The 13286-nt window shown below is 56.8% G+C and overlaps 1 protein-coding gene across 1 annotated transcript in view; it reads left to right on the top strand.

Annotated features, from left to right (window-relative positions):
• Window positions 1-4841: 4841 nt before the first annotated feature.
• Window positions 4842-13286, top strand: part of dennd4b (DENN/MADD domain containing 4B) — a 96511-nt gene continuing 88066 nt past the window's right edge. The window contains exon 1 of the mRNA XM_085978456.1: window positions 4842-4994. The gene's annotated coding sequence lies outside the window, so the exon portion shown is untranslated. The remainder of the gene's footprint in view (window positions 4995-13286) is intronic.

Here is a 13286-nt window from a genome sequence, read left to right as displayed (position 1 = left end):
GAGCCTGCAGAACACTGGCAGATACTGGGCTGCTGCTGATCCGAGGGATGTGTGGGGGGGGGGGGGGAAATCTCCAGCCGTGTACGTGGGGGTCCGAAACACACAAACTGGCCAGTTGTTGGTGATCAAAGGTGAGGAAGTTGTAACAACAACAACTTGCATTTATATCGCGCCTTTAATGTAGTAACACAAGTAGACAAGGAGTTGGATATATTTCTTGAGGCTAAAGAGATCAAGGGATAGGGGGAGAAAGCAGGGACTGGGTATTGAGTTTGGATGATCAGCCATGATCTCATTAAATGGCGGAGCAGGCTCGAGGGGCCGAATGGCCTACTCCTGTTCCTCTATCCACAAGTGTGTTATCAGACAATATTTGACACCGAGCCACACGAGATATCGGGACAGGTGACCAAAAGCTTGGTCAAAGAGGTCAGTTTTAAGGAGTGTCTTAAAGGAGGAGAGAGAGGCGGAGAGGTTTAGGGAGGGAATTCAAGAGCTCAGGGACCCAGGCAGCTGAAGGCACGGCCGCCAATGGTGGAGTGATGGAAATTGGAGACACGCCGAGATCTTGAGTTGGGGGGGGGGGGTGCGGATTGTAGAGCTGGAGGAGGTTATAGAGATAGGGAGGGGGCGAGATCATTGAGGGATTTGAACACGAGAATTTTGAAATGGAGGCGTTGCTCGACCGGGAGCCAATGTAGGTCAGCGGGCACAGGAGTGATGGGTGAACGGGACTTGGTGTGAGTTAGGACACGGGGCAGCAGAGTTTATGGAGTGTGGAAGATGGGTGGCTGGCCAGGAGAGTGTTGGAATAGTCGAGTGTGGAGGTAACAAGTGGATGAGGGTTTCAGCAGTGGCTGGGCTGAGGCAGGGGCGGAGACGGGCGACGTCATGGAGGTAGAAGCAAGTGTTCCTGGTGATGGGGATGATATGGGTTTGGAAGCTCGAGTCGCGGTTGAATACTCCTATTCATCCAGAGACTGAGGCTGGGGAAGAGGAGTGAATTAGGGGGCAAGAGTGCGGAGTTTGTGGTGGGAGCTGAAGATAATGGCTTCGATCTGCTCAATGCTTAACTGGAGGAAATTGTGACTCAGTCACGGCGGGATGTCGGACAAGCAGCGTGACAATTCAGAGCGGGTTGAGGGGTCGGGAGAGGTAAAGGCTGGGTGTTGCCAGTGTACATGTGGGAGCTGACTCCATGTCTTTGGATGATGTTGTCCAGAGGGAGCATGTAGAGGAGGGGGACAATAGATTTTGGGGGACTCTAGTGGTGCAGGGGTGGGAAAAGAAGCCATGGTAACAGATGCTCTGGTTATAATTTTATAGGCTAGTGTGGAACCAGGCGAGGACAGTTCCACTGAGCTGGGAACCGGAGGTGAGGCATTGGAGGGGCCTAGTGTGAGCAACCACGCTAAAGGCAGCAGAGAGGTTGAGGAGGAAATTGCGTCACGGTCATCGAGGATGTCACTTTGATTAGGGCTGTTTCAGTGCTGTGGCAGGGGTGGAGACCTGGAAAGATTTGAGTATAAGAGTAAAGACATCTTACTGCAATTATATAGGGTCCTGGTGAGACCACGCCTGGAGTATTGTGTACAGTTTTGGTCTCCTTACCTAAGGAAGGATATACTTGCCATAGATGGAGTGCAATGAAGGTTCACCAGACTGGTTCCTGGGATGGGGGGATTGTCCTATGAGGAGAGATTGAGTAGACTAGGCCTATATTCTCTAGAGTTTAGAAGAATGAAAGGTGATCTCATTGAAACATATAAAATGCTTGACGGGGTAGATGCAGGGAGGATGATCCCCCTGGCTGGGGAGTCTAGAACCAGGGGTCACAGTCTCAGGATAAGGGGTCGGCCATTTAGGACTGAGGTGAGGAGGAATTTCTTCACTCAGAGGGCGGTGAATCTTTGGAATTCTCTGCCCCAGAGGGCTGTGGATGCTCAGTCGTTGAGTATATTCAAGACAGAGATCGACAGATTTTTGAATATTAAGGGAATCAAGGAATATGGGGATAGTGCAGGAAAGTGAAGTTGAGATAGAAGATCAGCCATGATCTTATTGAATGGCGGAGCAGGCTCGAGGGGCCGAATGGCCGACTCCCGCTCCTAATTCTTATGTTCTTATTTAAACACGGAGTTGAGAGAAAGATTGACACAGATTTGGGAGGCTGCAAAACGTGCAAGGACTTTGGAGAAGAGCAGTTGTAGATGGGGTGGTAGTTTGTAAGGAGAGAAGGTCGAGGGTGGGTTTTTTGAGGAGAGGGGTGATGATGGCGGATTTGAAAGGGAGGGGGACAGTACCCGAGGAGAGGGAACCGTTTACAATATCAGCTAACGTGGGGGGCCAGGAAGGGAAGCTGGGTGGTCAGTAGTTCGGTGGGAATAGGGTCGAGCGAGCAGGAGGTGGGTCTCATGGATGAAATGAGCTTTGAGACTGCGCGAGGGAAGATGGGAGAGAAACGAGGGGAACATGTGGGTCCAGGACAGGAGAGAACCTTGCGGAAAGCTTGGCTTGGGGACAGGGGGAAGGGGCGAATAGAGAGGCAGCTGAATAGATGGTCTCATTCTTCTCCAGAAAAGGTCTGGACTGCCCGCGCGCTGTTGGAGGTGAGGGTAGAGAGGAGGGGATTGAGATGGTGCAGAAAATGTCAGAGGTTATCTTTGTGCTCCAGGAAAGTCCTGGCCTAGCGGGCGGTTTCGGCAGAGGGGAGGGTGAGGCCTCATGGCACGTGTTGTGGTCCAGCCAACTCTGGTAATGGATGGTTGCAGCACTGGTGGGATAGAGGCCAGGGTGTGGGACCTGGCACTGCCGCTGCAGTAACTCCTCCCGGCCGCTAGGCAGCGCTGTCTGTATGCTGCAGTGACTCCTCCCGGCCGCCGGGGGGCGCTCTGGGTGCAGGGTCTACAGCATAACCTGGATCTGCTGGAGTCATTCTGTCAGACCTGGGCCCTGACAATAAACCCCCAAAAAACCAAAGTCCTTGTGTTCCAGCAAAGATCCAGACATCAGGGACCCAGAATAAATTTCACACTAGGAACAACTAAAATTGAACAAACCACTAACTACACATACTTGGGCTTAAAAATCAGCTCTACGGGAAATTTTCATCGCTGTGAATGAACTGAAAGAAAGCTAGAAGGGCTTTCTATGCCATTAAAAGATCAATCCAAATAGAAATCCCAATTAACATTTGGCTCAAAATTTTTAAATCAGTAATTGAACCAATTGCACTCTATGGCAGTGAGGTGTGGGGACCGCTAACACAACAAGAATTTGCAAAATGGGACAAACACCCAATTGAGATCCTACATGCAGAATTCTGTAAAAATATCCTCTGGACTCAAAGGAAAACCGTAAACAATGCATGCAGGGCAGAACTAGGCCAATATCCACTAATAATTACTATCCAAAAAAGAGCCACCAAATTTTGGAAACACCTAAAAATGAGCAACCCCCACTGCTATCATTACGAAGCCCTGAAATGCCAAGAGATGACCATAAAGAAGAATACCCTCAGTCAACTAGTCCTGGGACTCAGTGAAGTAACTACTAACACTACTAACAATAACCAGCCCCAGGACAGTGACATCGTAGCACAGAGAATTCGACCCAACACAATTGTCACTAAGCAAAAGGAAAAATACCTGTCATATTGGGCAGAAACAACAAAAACCCAAAACAAACTCAATTGCTACTTGGCCCTAAACAGACAATACAACATGGCTGAATACCTGACCACGGTAAAGGAAGCAAACTGAGAAGAACCTTGACAAGGTACAGACTTAGTGAACATAGCCTGGCCATCGAAAAAGGTAGACACAGGCAGACCCAGCTACCAAGAGAGGACAGGATATGCTCTCACTGCAGTCAGGGAGTGGTGGAGACAGAGATGCACTTCCTCACAGCTTGTGGAAAATATCAGGGCATAAGGGAGGATTTCTACCAAAAATTCACACAAATATGCCCTGAATTCAGAAATTTGAATGACGACCAAAAACTCCCATACCTACTAGGGGAACAGAGAAACTGTGTAACCTTAGCGGCACACTATGTTACAGCTTGCCATAAACAGAGGGACAACCAGTAAACCTAAGAAAAGAGTATATACAAATTATACGAATGTATATTTATACACTCAGGGATATATCTGTTTATACACTGTATGAATAGATCTGCGTTTATGTGTTCAACCATAAATGTTTTTCGATGCTTTGGCAACATAAGCTGTACCTTATCTCATGCCAATAAAGCGATTTGAATTGAATTGAATTGAATTGACTCCTCCCGGCCACCGGGCGGCGCTGTTTGTGCTGTGCGCGGTGACTCCTCCCGGCCGCCCGGCGGCGCTGTGGGTGCAGCGTGCGGTGACTCCTCTCGGCCACCGGGAGGCGCTGTGGGTGCGGGCTGCGGTGACTCCTCCGGGCCGCCGGACGGCGCTGTGGTGGCAGCGTGCGGTGACTCCTCCCGGCCGCCGGGCGGCGCTGTGGGTGCAGTGTGCGGTGACTCCTCCCGGCCGCAGGGCGGCGCTGTGGGTGCAGTGTGCGGTGACTCCTCCCGGCCGCAGGGCGGCGCTGTGGGTGCAGCGTGCGGTGACTCCTCCCGGCCGCCAGGCGGCGCTGTGGGTGCAGAGTGCGGTGACTCCTCCCGGCCGCCGGGCAGCGCTGTGGGTGCAGAGTGCGGTGACTCCTCCCGGTCGCCGGGCAGCGCTGTGGGTGCACAGTGCGGTGACTCCTCCCGGCCGCCGGGCGGCGCTGTTTGTGCTGTGCGCGGTGACTCCTCCCGGCCGCCGGGCGGTGCTGTGGTTGCAGAGTGCGGTGACTCCTCCCGGCCGCCTGGCGGCGCTGTGACTCCTCCCGGCCGCGCTGTGGACGTTGTCTCCTCCCGGCCGCCGCTGTGCCGCCTCCCCTCAGCCGGCGGGCGGGCCCTTGTCCCCGGGAAACGGCCGCTTGGAAACAGCGGGGCCGGGGAGCGAGCACAGGGGGGGGATGGAGGTAAGGAGTCAGGCCCGAGGTCGGAGAGGCCTCGCACACCTACACACACCGGGCCGGGCCGGGGCGGGGCGGGGCGGAGCGGAGCGGGACAGCGGGCCGCCTGTACCTCACTGCAGGTGCCGGCCAACCGGGCCTGGGCAGCGGAGCCAAGCCGCGGGCTAGAGTCTGGGGTGCGGGGTCCGGAGGCCGGGAGCACCTCCTGTAACCCCCCCCTCAGCTGGTAACCCGCACCTTGCTCCCACACCCTCTCCTCCCGGAGACCCTCCTCCCTCTCCCGGCCCCCATTCCGGGGGAATTCCGGGCCCCCGGCCCTTCCTCCCGCCGGACAGGCAGGCAAGCTGTGCTGCCCCCCACAGCCGAACAGCCGCAGTTCCGGGGCTCGCGCTTTCATATAAATGGCCGCCTGAGGGTGGTGGGGGGACCCCCCTGGACCCCAGCTGAGCCCCGGCGCACAGATCGTCCCCTTAGATAAATAGAACTCGCAATTCTCCAGCGTCTTCCGCCACCTCAGGATGTCCCAAAGCGCTTTACAGCCAATGAAGTACTTTTTTTTGAAGTGTAGTCACTGTTGTAATGTGGGAAATGTGGCAGCCAATTTGCACACAGCAAGCTCCCACAGACAGCAATGAGATAATGACCAGATCACCTGTTTTAGTGATGTTGGTTGAGTGACATATATTGGCTCCAGCACACCGGGGAGAACTCCCCCCTGCTCTTCTTCCAATATGGGATCTTTTACGTCCACCTGAGAGCAGACGGTGCCTCAGTTTAACATCTTATCCGAAAGACGGCTCATCTGACAGTGCGGCGCTCCCTCAGTACTGCCCCTCCGACAGTGCGGCGCTCCCTCAGTACTGCCCCTCCGACAGTGCGGCGCTCCCTCAGTACCGCCCCTCCGACCGTGCGGCGCTCCCTCAGTACCGCCCCTCCGACAGTGCGGCGCTCCCTCAGTACCGCCCCTCCGACAGTGCGGCGCTCCCTCAGTACTGCCCCTCCGACAGTGCGGCGCTCCCTCAGCACCGCCCCTCCGACAGTGCGGCACTTCCTCAGTACTGCCCCTCCGACAGTGCGGCGCTCCCTCAATACTGCCCCTCCGACAGTGCGGCGCTCCCTCAGTACCGCCCCTCCGACAGTGCGGCGCTTCCTCAGTACTGCCCCTCCGACAGTGCGGCGCTCCCTCAGCACTGCCCCTCCGACAGTGCGGCGCTCCCTCAGTACCGCCCCTCCGACAGCGCGGCGCTCCCTCAGTACCGCCCCTCCGACAGCGCGGCGCTCCCTCAGTACCGCCCCTCCGACAGTGCGGCGCTCCCTCAGTACCGCCCCTCCGACAGTGCGGCGCTCCCTCAGCACTGCCCCTCCGACAGTGCGGCGCTCCCTCAGCACTGCCCCTCCGACAGTGCGGCGTTCCCTCAGTACTGCACTCGAGTGTCAGCCGAGATTTTTGTGCTCAAGTCTCTGGTGTAACTGCCCGCTCTGTAAAAGGTAGCTTGAGTTACTGAGCAGCGAACGGAAGATCAAGGGATTAAAAAAAAAACCACCGAGACAAGAGCGGACCGATCTTCGCCTGGCCCGGGGCCCAGATGCAGCATGCAACGCTTTGCTGTAGATCAAGAGCGGGTAACGTGTTTGGCGCAGCGAGGGGCGTGCCGGGGAAATACCCGGGGAAGGGTCTGTTGCACAATTTCCTGTGGTGGATTCTTGAGCATTTGCAAATCAGTGCCGGACTCTGAAGTCTGTAGCCCACGACATTGTGGAACTAACTGACGTGACCAGGAGCCTTAGCCAGAGGTGCCGTTGCGAGTCTGAGCTGCACACGTCCGGTGGTGTGAGAGGGGAAGCAAAGGATTCATTTCATTGGGCTGGAATTCACAGCTGAGATGATTGTTGCACGGGGTGAGTACCGGGAGGGGGCAAGCGGCTGAAATCGTCACTGCTGCTACTAGCCCTTCCTTTAAAATCTTAGACATTCCCTGGTGCTGACTATCTTAGACATTCCCTGGTGCTGACTCTCACTGGGGTACGGGTCCCCCTCCTCTCCTGAAGGTGCTGACTCTCACTGGGGTACAGGTGCTGACTCTCACTGGGGTACGGGTCCCCTCCTCTCCTGAAGGTGCTGACTCTCTCTGGGGTACGGGTCCCCTCCTCTCCTGAAGGTGCTGACTCTCACTGGGGTACAGGTGCTGACTCTCACTGGGGTACGGGTCCCCTCCTCTCCTGAAGGTGCTGACTCTCACTGGGGTACAGGTGCTGACTCTCACTGGGGTACGGGTCCCCTCCTCTCCTGAAGGTGCTGACTCTCACTGGGGTACGGGTCCCCTCCTCTCCTGAAGGTGCTGACTCTCACTGGGGTACGGGTCCCCTCCTCTCCTGAAGGTGCTGACTCTCACTGGGGTACGGGTCCCCTCCTCTCCTGAAGGTGCTGACTCTCACTGGGGTACGGGTCCCCATCTCTCCTGAAGGTGCTGACTCTCACTGGGGTACGGGTCCCCTCCTTTCCTGAAGGTGCTGACTCTCACTGGGGTACGGGTCCCCTCCTCTCCTGAAGGTGCTGACTCTCACTGGGGTACGGGTCCCCTCCTCTCCTGAAGGTGCTGACTCTCACTGGGGTACGGGTCCCCTCCTACCCTGAAGGTGCTGACTCTCACTGGGGTACGGGTCCCCTCCTCTCCTGAAGGTGCTGACTCTCACTGGGGTATGGGTCCCCCTCCTCTCCTGAAGGCGCTGACTCTTACTGGGGTACGGGTCCCTGCCTATCCTGAAGGTGCTGACTCTCACTGGGGTACGGGTCCCCTCCTCTCCTGAAGGTGCTGACTCTCACTGGGGTACGGGTACCCTCCTCTCCTGAAGGTGCTGACTCTCACTGGGGTACGGGTACCCTCCTCTCCTGAAGGCGCTGGCTCTCACTGGGGTACGGGTCCCCTCCTCTCCTGAAGGTGCTGACTCTCACTGGGGTACGGGTCCCCTCCTCTCCTGAAGGTGCCGACTCTCACTGGGGTACGGGTCCCCTCCTCTCCTGAAGGTGCTGACTCTCACTGGGGTACGGGTCCCCTCCTCTCCTGAAGGTGCTGACTCTCACTGGGGTACGGGTCCCCTCCTCTCCTGAAGGTGCTGACTCTCACTGAGGTACGGGTCCCCTCTTCTCCTGAAGGTGCTGACTCTCACTGGGGTACGGGTCCCCTCCTCTCCTGAAGGTGCTGACTCTCACTGGGGTACGGGTCCCCCCCTCTCCTGAAGGTGCTGACTCTCACTGGGGTACGGGTCCCCTCCTCTCCTGAAGGTGCTGACTCTCACTGGGGTACGGGTCCCTGCCTATCCTGAAGGTGCTGACTCTCACTGGGGTACGGGTCCCCTCCTCTCCTGAAGGTGCTGACTCTCACTGGGGTACGGGTCCCCCCCTCTCCTGAAGGTGCTGACTCTCACTGGGGTACGGGTCCCCTCCTCTCCTGAAGGTGCTGACTCTCACTGGGGTACGGGTCCCCCCCTCTCCTGAAGGTGCTGACTCTCACTGGGGTACGGGTCCCCTCCTCTCCTGAAGGTGCTGACTCTCACTGGGGTATGGGTCCCCTCCTCTCCTGAAGGTGCTGACTCTCACTGGGGTACGGGTCCCCTCCTCTCCTGAAGGTGCTGACTCTCACTGGGGTACGGGTCCTGATGCGCTATCAATTACTCATAAAAGACTGAGAGTTAAGAGAGTAACTAAAGGCTTTTATTAACAAAAGAATGAAGGTCTGCCTCGAGTGGTCGACCGGTCCAGAAATACAAAGGGCTGGGGAGCAGTCACCTTTATACTGGGACTTGTGGGAGGAGTCAGCCGAGGCATGTCCAGGCATGTACACAGTGGAATACAAACAGTGGTTTACCACATTCACCCCTTGTTTAAAATTGAGTCCGGCGGGGTGAAGTGTATTAAAAGTTAGTGTATTGGAGTCTCTCCGGAGGTCTTGTCTGCCGCTGTGATCGGCGTGGCGACGGCAGGGGTAGTGAAGCTTCCAGCGTCGAGTCCAGCGTAGGCTGTGGCACAGGCGTGTCGTCCTCGTAGATGTCGAGCGGGTCGCGGGGCCCAGGCCTGCCGTCTGCTGGGGCTGGATATCGGATCGTGGGGGGGGGGTGGTAGTGAGTAGTGGGTTACTGCGGCCCCCGAGGGTGCAAGGTCTCTTATGGAGACTGTGTCCTCCCGCCCGTCCGGGTACGCAATGTAAGCATACTGGGGGTTGGCGTGGAGGAGGTCGACCCTCTCGACCAGGGGGTCCGTTTTATGGGTCCTCACGTGCCTTCTCAGTAGGACCGGCCCTGGGGACGTCAGCCATGGCGGTAGCGATGTCCCCGATGTGGACTTCCTTGGGAAGACAAACATTTTCTCATGAGGGGTGGCGTTAGTGGCAGTGCAGAGCAGTGACCGAATAGAGTGGAGCGCATCGGGGAGCACATCCTGCCAGCGGGAGGTTGGAAGGCCCCTAGACTTTAAGGCTAGCAGGGCAGCCTTCCAAACTGTCGCATTTTCTCTTTCGACCTGTCCGTTCCCCCGGGGGTTGTAACTGGTGGTCCTGCTTGTGGCAATACCCCTAGTTAGCAGGTACTGATGGAGTTCGTCGCTCATAAACGATGAGCCCCGGTCGCTATGGATGTAGCTGGGGAAACCGAACAGGGTGAAGAGGTCGTTCAGACATTTAATGACCGTGGCACTGGTCATGTCCGGGCAGGGGATGGCGAACGGGAAACGGGAGTACTCATCAATAATATTGAGGAAGTACACATTGCGGTTGGAGGAGGGGAGAGGCCCTTTAAAATCAACGCTCAGGCGCTCGAAGGGGCGAGTGGCTTTTATCAGGTGGGCCCTGTCTGGTCTATAAAAGTGCGGTTTGCACTCAGCGCAGACTTGGCAGTTCCTGGTCATGGTCCTGACCTCCTCAATAGAGTAAGGCAGGTTGCGGGCCTTGATGAAGTGGAAGAACCTGGTGACCCCCGGGTGGCAGAGGTCATTGTGGAGGGCCCGCAGTCTATCGATCTGCGCGCTGGCGCAGGTGCCACGCGATAGCGCATCCGGGGGTTCATTGAGCTTCCCGGGCCGGTACAAGATCTCGTAATTGTAGGTGGAAAGTTCGATTCTCCACCTCAAGATCTTGTCATTTTTGATTTTGCCCCTCTGCTTGTTGTTAAACATGAAAGCAACTGAACCTTGGTCAGTGAGCAGGGTAAATCGTTTTCCGGCCAGGTAGTGCCTCCAATGACGCACAGCCTCCACAATCGCCTGGGCCTCCTTCTCAACAGCGGAGTGTCTGGTCTCCGGGCCTTGGAGGGTTCGTGAAAAGAAGGCCACGGGTCTGCCCGCCTGATTGAGGGTAGTGGCCAGTGCAAAGTCGGACGCGTCGCTTTCCACCTGGAAGGGGATGGATTCGTCCACTGCGTGCATGGTGGCTTTGGCAATGTCTTCCTTGATACGGTGGAAGGCTAAGCGGGCCTCTGCCGTCAAGGGAAAAGAGGTGGACTTGATCAGCGGATGGGCCTTGTCCGCATCGTAGGGGACCCACTGGGCATAATAGGAGAAAAACCCTCGGCACCTCTTCAGGGCCTTGAGGCAGTGGGGCAGTGGGAGTTCCATAAGGGGACGCATCCGGTCGGGGTCGGGGCCGATGACTCCGTGTTCCACAACACAGCCAAGGATGGCGAGGCGGTTTGTGCGGAATATGCACTTCTCCTTGTTATATGTCAGGTTCAGGAGTTGGGCGGTGCGGAGGAATTTTTCGAGGTTTGCGTCATGGTCCTGCAAGTCACGGCCGCAGATGGTCACATTGTCCAGATATGGGAAAGTGGCCTGCAACGCATTTTGATCTACCATCCGGTCCATCTCCCTTTGGAAGACGGAGACCCCGTTGGTGATGCCAAAGGGAACCCTAAGGAAGTGGTAGAGGCGGCCGTTTGCCTCAAAGGCAGTATACTGGCGGTCCTCAGGGCGGATAGGGAGCTGGTGGTACGCTGATTTCAGGTCAATGGTCGAGAAGACGCGGTACTGCGCGATCTGGTTGACCATATCAGCTATGCGGGGGAGTGGGTAGGTGTCCAGCAGGGTGTAGTGATTTATTGTCTGGCTGTAGTCGATGACCAGGCGCTGCTTCTCGCCGGTCTTAACGACCACAACCTGGGCTCGCCAGGGGCTGGTGCTGCCCTCAATAATCCCTTCCTTCAGGAGCCGCTCCACTTCGGTTTTAATGTAAACCCTGTCCCCGGCACTGTATCGCCTGCTCTTTGTGGCGATGGGCTTACAGTCGGGGGTGAGGTTAGCAAACAGTTGGGGGGGGGTGACTCTGAGTGTGGAGAGGTTGCACCTGGTGCGCGGCGGGCAATTTGGAAGCTGCTGGCTGCGGACTGAGAGTGGGGGTAGGGGTCCACCGTACGCCATCGTAACACTTTTAAGGTGGCACTGAAAATCTAACCCCAGCAGGACGGCAGCGCAGAGGTCGGGCAGGACCAGAAGTTTAAAATGATCGTACACGGTCCCGTCTACTACGAGTGTCACTACGCAGTAGCCGCCGATGTCCGCCGACTGGGACTCGGAGGCCATAGAAATCCGCTGGTGCGCAGGCAGGACTGGGAGAGAGCAACGCCGCACCGTGTCGGGGTGGATGAAGCTCTCTGTGCTCCCAGAGTCAAAAAGGCAGATTGTATCGTGGCCATTTACCTTAATGTCCATTGTGGAACTGGCCAGCTGGTGCGGTCTCGCTTGGTCCAGTGTAACGGATGCCAGCGTAGGGGTCGGTGTGTCGCTGCGGGTATCAGATGAGGCGGTGTTGGGGGCCTGCTGCGTTCCGGCTGTCGTCCAAGATGGCGGCGTCCATGACCCCCATGTGGCTGGAGGCGTCCAAAATGGCTGCTGTACCGGTGGTTCGCACGTGGCCGGGGAGGCCCAAGATGGCGGCCCGCATGGCCCACACGCAGCGCTGCTGGGGTTCGGGGTGGCTTTGGCCCTGCAGACGTTAGCGTAGTGTCCCTTCTTCCCGCAGCCCGAGCAGATCGCGTTTTTCGCCGGGCAGCGCGCTCTGGGGTGTTTTGCCTGGCCACAGAAGTAGCATTTCTGGCCTTGGGGCACTGCTGTCTGGCCTTGGGACACTGCTGCGGTAGTTGGGCCGTGGCTGGGGTGGCACGGCACTATGAGGCGGTCCTACCGTGTCCCAGGCTGTCATTCCCCGCGGCGTCCACGGTGCAGAGGAGTAGGCATCCATGCCCCGGTAGGCTGCATCCAATGATAGTGCGAGTTCAGAGGCCTTGTTGAGGTCGAGGTCACTCTGCTCCAACAGTCGCCGTTGGGTGTAATTGGATCTGTGGCCCGCTACAAAAGCGTCCCGGATAAGTTCCTCTGTGTACACGGCGGCCTTTACATCCTTACAACCACAGGCCCGGCCAAGCACAGACAGTGCCTGAAGGTATTCCACGGTCGATTCCCCAAGTTGTTTACGACTCCCCAGAAGGTGCCTGGCGTACACTTCGTTCACTGGGCACGTGTACTGGTCCTTGAGGAGCTTGATAGCGTCCGCGTACGAGGTCGCGTCTTGGATGACCGAGTACACTCGGTGGTTCACTTTGGAGGTCAGGACATCCAGTTTGTCCTCGTCCGATTTGATTGCTGCGGAGGCGGTCAGGAATTTTTCGAAACACTTAAGCCAGTGAGTAAACTTGGTGGATGAGTCCGCCTCCCGATGATCTAAGTCCAGGCATGCTGGTGTGAGGATCTTCTCCATTATAAAAATGTTGTTAATAAAATTGATGCGCTATCAATTACTCATAAAAGACTGAGAGTTAAGAGTGTAACTAAAGGCTTTTATTAACAAAAGAATGAAGGTCTGCCTCGAGTGGTCGACCGGTCCAGAATACAAAGGGCTGGGGAGCAGTCACCTTTATACTAGGACTTGTGGGAGGAGTCAGCCGAGGCATGTACACAGTGGAATACAAACAGTGGTTTACCACAGGTCCCCTCCTCTCCTGAAGGTGCTGACTCTCACTGGGGTACGGGTCCCCTCCTCTCCTGAAGGTGCTGACTCTCACTGGGGTACGGGTCCCCTCCTCTCCTGAAGGTGCTGACTCTCACTGGGGTACGGGTCCCCTCCTCTCCTGAAGGTGCCGACTCTCACTGGGGTACGGGTCCCCTCCTCTCCTGAAGGTGCTGACTCTCCCTGGGATACGGGCCCCCTCCTCTCCTGAAGGTGCCGACTCTCACTGGGGTACGGGTCCCCTCCTCTCCTGAAGGTGCTGACTCTCACTGGGGTACGGGCCCCCCTCCTCTCCTCAAGGTGCTGACTC

The sequence above is a fragment of the Somniosus microcephalus genome, unplaced genomic scaffold (genome assembly GCF_052327205.1).
Source record: "Somniosus microcephalus isolate GS21.2 unplaced genomic scaffold, FLI_Smic_1.0 unresolved_chr7, whole genome shotgun sequence".
NCBI lineage: Eukaryota > Metazoa > Chordata > Chondrichthyes > Squaliformes > Somniosidae > Somniosus > Somniosus microcephalus.
This window is presented reverse-complemented; position numbering and strand designations above follow the sequence as displayed.